Here is a 6,000-nt window from a genome sequence, read left to right as displayed (position 1 = left end):
GATATCATAGATGTGGCTTGTGCTACCATCCTGGGAAGACAGTAGACCAGGTTGTGAAATATCCAATAAGTGTAAGGAAAGGATGGATGATGAAATACTTAATAATATGACATGGGGACTGGCAGAGGGAAGGACAGTTTGAGGTGTTAAGGGATCTAGTGCCTTTGTGAACTTGTCACTCTTTCCATTATCTTGGGGATTTCCCCAAACTTCATGCACTGTCTTGATCAGCCATGATCATAAATGAATGCTGGAGCAGGGTTGAAGTGTCAAATGGCCCCCTCCTGCTCCTATTTTCTATGTTTCTATATCTTCTACTGGAAGTTGCAGGACAATTAACTGAATTGTGGCTTTCCTTACCAACAGATAAGAAATTTTATGTGTGGCCTCCCTGTAGTAGTGCTGGATGAGCGTCTGCATTCCATTAGGCCGCCAGGTTTTGGAGCAAGGTCCCAGAGATGATTAGCTGAAAGGAAATACTGTAAAGCCTCCAAGGGTACATGTGGCTATTGTTCCTACAGCTCGCCATATTTAAGAGGGAAACATTCTGATATGTATTTAAATCACTGGATGCTGTCATGCAGTCTCTTTCCTCCATTTACAAAAATCAATATCTCCAGGTGAGGTAAACAAATGTGATGAATTGATGTATTAATTTATTGGCAGGGCAAATTCTGTGCAGTGATGCTGCCATGACCTTTAATGTACACTTGCTGACACATCTTCAAAAAGTATAGAGTTGTGGGGTCCTTCATGCAGTGATTCATGCTTCCCTTTGAGGCATACAACTGGCAGTTGCAACAAGAACTGAAAGGGTATAGGAGATTTATCTCACAACTGATGCATAAGTTTCTCCTTATGTAAGATATGCCATGCACGATGGGTGAGTTTGCAGATTCACCATTAATTTAAAGATTCTGTTGTGCAATGCTAAGCCCAAAAGAGGGTGAGGACAGTACCCATAAAACTGTCAGAGCGGTAGATCTTTTTGGCAAAGGTGACATGCAGGCCTTAATCCTCAAGAAGTAACAGCTTTGGCTTGAAGGAGCCATACTGCTGCTGGGATGAAATGGTTCATGGATACAATAGAATGCGCAACGATAGTGTGTTCTTTTGTACATCGCAGTAGAGTTGAAATAACTCTCTTGTTTTATTTGGCAACAAACAAATTGGATAGCTATAAATCATCTTGACATTTTGAGGTCATTGCTAAATTATCAAAAAACTAATGATCCATGACATTGGCCCATTGCAGGATCTGGAAACAGGATGCATTGTACATCTGAGGGTTTGCTCAGGCATTTCTCTTGGCATCCAAGCAGTGCCAACAGAAGAAGCAATGGCCACCTGTGTTAAAATGGAGATCAGCGATATACGCTATGTTTCACTGTTTCCAAATTACATGGCTCTGAACTAAACCTCTGTTCATTTGAACATTTTGGAACCGAGACCTAGTTGTTCTGTGCCAAGGGAGCCAGCAATTCATACTTACAATAATGGGAGAGAAATTTGTTAATTAGGACGTCAAGTTATACAACCCCATATTCGTAAAACAAGGGTGAATGCTTTCTAAGGGACTGCAATGGAATAAAAACAAAGTACATGATTGATATAAAGTAATTGGTTTATTGCCTTTGTTGGAATGATGCCAATAAAACAATAATACATCACTTCACATAAACACTGACTCTGCATATTAAAGTACAAAGATGAATAATATATGAATGTACAGATATATTTCCACACGTGAAAATCTCCATTGAAATTGTCATTTATGTAATTTTTGTCATTTTCCTTCTGCAATGAAAATAAAAAGGGACGATCAACATGCTCTCGGACAGAACTTCATTGAGACAATATATCAGTCATGAGACAATATAAAATTTAGGGTTTGTGGGAGTGGGGAGGGTAAAGACTAGAGAGGGGAGGGTAAAGACTATTTCCTCGGGTGGATGGAGCTATTACAATCAAAGACTATTTCCTCGGGTGGATGGAGCTATTACAAGGGGGCATAACTATAGGGTTTGTGGTGGGAGATACAGGAAGGATATCAGAGGTAGGTTCTTTACGCAGAGAGTGGTTGGGGTGTGGAATGGACTGCCTGCAGTGATAGTGGAGTCAGACACTTTAGGAACATTTAAGCGGTTATTGGATAGGCACATGGAGCACACCAGGATGATAGGGAGTGGGATAGCTTGATCTTGGTTTTAGATAAAGCTCGGCACAACATCGTGGGCCGAAGGGCCTGTTCTGTGCTGTATTTTCTATGTTCTATGTCCTATGTTCTAGGGAAGAGACTGATGGAAAGGAATAAAATGGAGTGGGGGGGGGAGGGGGGGGGGGAAGCAGCAGTGTTCGCAGGATGGGAAAGATAGCTGGCACTGGGGACATAGAGGGAGAAACACTGCCAGTTGCTACACTGTGGGAACAGGGGTTGTGGTGGTGGTGGCAGCGGTAATGTCCATTTTCTGCATGGAGTAGCAGGGAAATTGCTGCATCTAGTTGGCAAGCTGCATACAACCCCAGGGAGATTCAGCTGGTGGGCACAAGGGTAACCCCAGAGCTGAAGAAAAATGGAATTTAAATGAAAAACAAAGTCAGTGACTGAAATTATGATGTAATCAGAGAGGGATGGGAGAAAGGCACTCGTTACTGTTTAGTGAAGTAAAATTGACAGTGGTTGCCACATGATTCTTGGATTCATTCTTTTGGATTTCTAACTTCTGGACCAATACACAGGTCAATGTGGGGTAAGTAACAAAGGTGAAACAAATGAAGAGCTAGTTTGAAAATGAGTGGGAGAGAAGCTGTTCACTGTTCATCAGGATTTAATTGCAAAGTTATGACCATTAATTGCATTGTTTGTATTATCTGAATTGTACTGCTCAGCAATGTCAAAGTATCTGATCTTCACCCAGAGATAGCAGCGGAATCTACGAGTCTAATCAAGTTACCGTATAACATAGTTGTGTGGTATTTGTCTAGAAATATTGTACTGTCTAATTTGACAATTTGCAGAAATGTTACTGCAGGAATGGTACAATGGCTCAAAGTTGTGAATCTCATTCAATAAGTTTCTAATCTCAGCAAGTTCTAACAAAGGGTCATTTGCCTGAAACATTAATCTAATATTGTTACTTTTTCCACAAATGCTGCTGAGTGCTTCCAGCATTTTGGTCTTAAATCCAGTTTCACTCTGGCTATTCCAAGATGAAATATTTTCTTATATGTAAGGAAGGAACAATGATCCCACTTATGCCCAATTCTTTAACACCTGAATTAAGACTGACAGTAGTAGAAAAAAAGTAAAGTAAAGTTTATTTAGTAGTCAGAAGTAAGGCTTACATTAATACTGCAACAAAGCTACTGTGAAATTCCCTCAGTCGCCACAGTCCGGCACCTGTTCGGGTCAATGCACCTAAGCAGCACGTCTTTCAGAATGTGGGAGGAAACCGGAGCACCCGGAGGAAACCCACGCAGACACGGGGAGAATGTGCAAACTCCACACAGACAGTGACCCAAACCGGGAATCGAATCCAAGTCCCTGGCACTGTGAAGTAGCGCAGTGCTAACCACTCTGCTACCATGAAGCTGAGAAGCAAGCCATCGAAGAAAACTGCAAAATATTTTGTGCATGATCGTGTTTAAATTCACTGACAACAGCACTTTCAAAAGCGCAACTGTAGTCTTTGGTGTTTCCCATGCCACAATATTTCTGCAAGTACTTATTTACCCATCTGCCCTCTCATCTCCACCTAGTACGCTATAAAATCATTACTGTGTCTCACCAGAAACAGAGTTAATGTTTCGAGTCCATATGACTCTGTTTCTCTCTGCACAGATACTGCCAGACTTGCTGAGTTTTTCCAGCATTTTTTGTTTTTATTTCAGATTTCCATCTTCTGCAGTATTTTGCTTCTGTTTTAGGATTGTCTTTTCTGTACCGAAAACTGTCGTCTTAAACACCTCGCCTACATTTTACATCCAACAATAAGTGTGAAGAGTTTGTGGATTTCTTCATCACTAAGACTGAAATCATCTGCCTTTGCCCCCTCCTTCCTTTCCACTAGTCTACTAGCCCAAATATCCCCCAGAGTTTCCCACTACCCTTGTCCTTAACTCATATCCTTTAATCTCCTTTCTATCTCCCTTCATGTCCTCTCATTTTGGCCATGGGACCCACCTCCTGCTTCTGTTGCCCTATTCTTATTTGATTGCTGACCACCCAACTTCCCCTCCTGGTCAACAAGTTAACTGATATTGCTCATGGTTCTCTCCCTTCAGGTGCTGTCCCTTGCCTCTTTAAATCTACCATCATCATGCCTCTCCTCAAAAAAACTACCCTTGGCCCCAATTGCCCTTGCAAGTTACGTGTCCATCTCTAACTTCCCTTTCCTCCCCAGAGTCCTTAAACATGTTGCCATCTCCCAAACTCTCTCCCATCTTTCCAGGAACTCAGTGGCCCATAACATCCTTTGAGTGGAAATCAGCAGCAGATTGTCACTCTGTAGCAAATTACCTTTGTTTGAATTCCAAAGTGACGTCTCGCCCAACCTTCCTGAATCAGACCGTGTGAGGCTGAAAAAGAGAAGCAGGTCAGTGGTGCCAGCAACAAAGTGCAAAAGGAGTAGAATGAAGGAGGACACGCCCCTTTTCACAGCACTAGTTGATGTAAAGCGGGTGAATTTAAAGGGACCATTGAAGGGGAGATGGTTTTGAAGTGAATGGGTTGCGGGTGTTGAAACATCGGCGAGAGGGATGTCAGGTCGGGGGGGGGGGGGGGGATTCGGGTGAGGTCGGGGGTGCGTGTTAGGATTCAATCAAGTGGATATCTCCACATTGGTAACATTCTTTCAACTTTGATGATTGATCGCCTCTTCTAAATCTTCTTGTCTTATTTATGGCTGAACTTGTTTCTCACCTTGTGTCTACTTCAGCTCTCCATTGCCAGCGATATCTTCATTGCTCGTTTAAAATTTATATCAATCTCTGCAAGTAATTTCCATTGAATTGCCTCATTATTCACCCCACATACTAATCTGTCCTGTAATGTATCATTCAAGCTGGCCCCAAAATTGCAATGCTCTGATATTTGTTCCAATTTGGTGACATTAGTCACTATTATTCATCTGGGGCTCTCCCCCTTGAATTAAACCTGAATCTCTGAAGTATGGCTGATAGTTTAGGCTGGAAATGTGTCTTCACCAATTCCATAAGCTCACTGAATGATTTAGAGTCAAGCGTTCTTGGGGCTGTGAGTCTGCGAATCAGATTATAATTTTGAGTTCCACATGCACTCAGGAGAATTGCTTTGTGCTTCACTTCCTCCCCTATTTCATTCCCCTGGAAGTAATACTCAAGACACTATACCTATTGGGTCCAGTCCTCCTGGATCCATCCATCCATGATGTGGAGATGCCGACGTTGGACTGGAGTAAACACAGTCAGAAGTCTCACAACACCAGGTTAAAGTCCAACAGGTTTATTTGGTAGCATATATGCCCTGTTTGTGAACAGAACTCCCACTCACCTGATGAAGGGGCAGCGCTCCGAAAGATGTGGCTTGTGCTATTAAATAAACCTGTTGGACTTTAACCTGGTGTTTGAGACTTCTTACTGTGTCCATCCATCCATGATGTGGAGATGCCGGCGTTGGACTGGGGTAAACACAGTAAGAAGTTTAACAACACCAGGTTAAAGTCCAATAGGTTTATTTGGTAGCTTGTGTGGCTTTTGCTACCAAATAAACCTGTTGGACTTTAACCTGGTGTTGTTAAACTTCTTACTGTGTCCATCCATAGAGGGGCATTTTGGTAAGTACTCGTTTCTTTTCTCAACTTCAATGTAAACTGAGTATTCACAGTCAGAAGATCGCTTTTACACTAATTGCCAAATGTAAAAATGCTCATTCACCAGTGTAGGAAAAACACCCTCATTTATTTACAGGTTAAAACTATTCAGAGGCTTGCAAGGAGTCTCAGTACAGAACACCCCCCGCTC

The sequence above is a fragment of the Mustelus asterias genome, chromosome 6 (assembly GCF_964213995.1).
Source record: "Mustelus asterias chromosome 6, sMusAst1.hap1.1, whole genome shotgun sequence".
In the NCBI taxonomy this organism is placed as follows: domain Eukaryota; kingdom Metazoa; phylum Chordata; class Chondrichthyes; order Carcharhiniformes; family Triakidae; genus Mustelus; species Mustelus asterias.
This window is presented reverse-complemented; position numbering follows the sequence as displayed.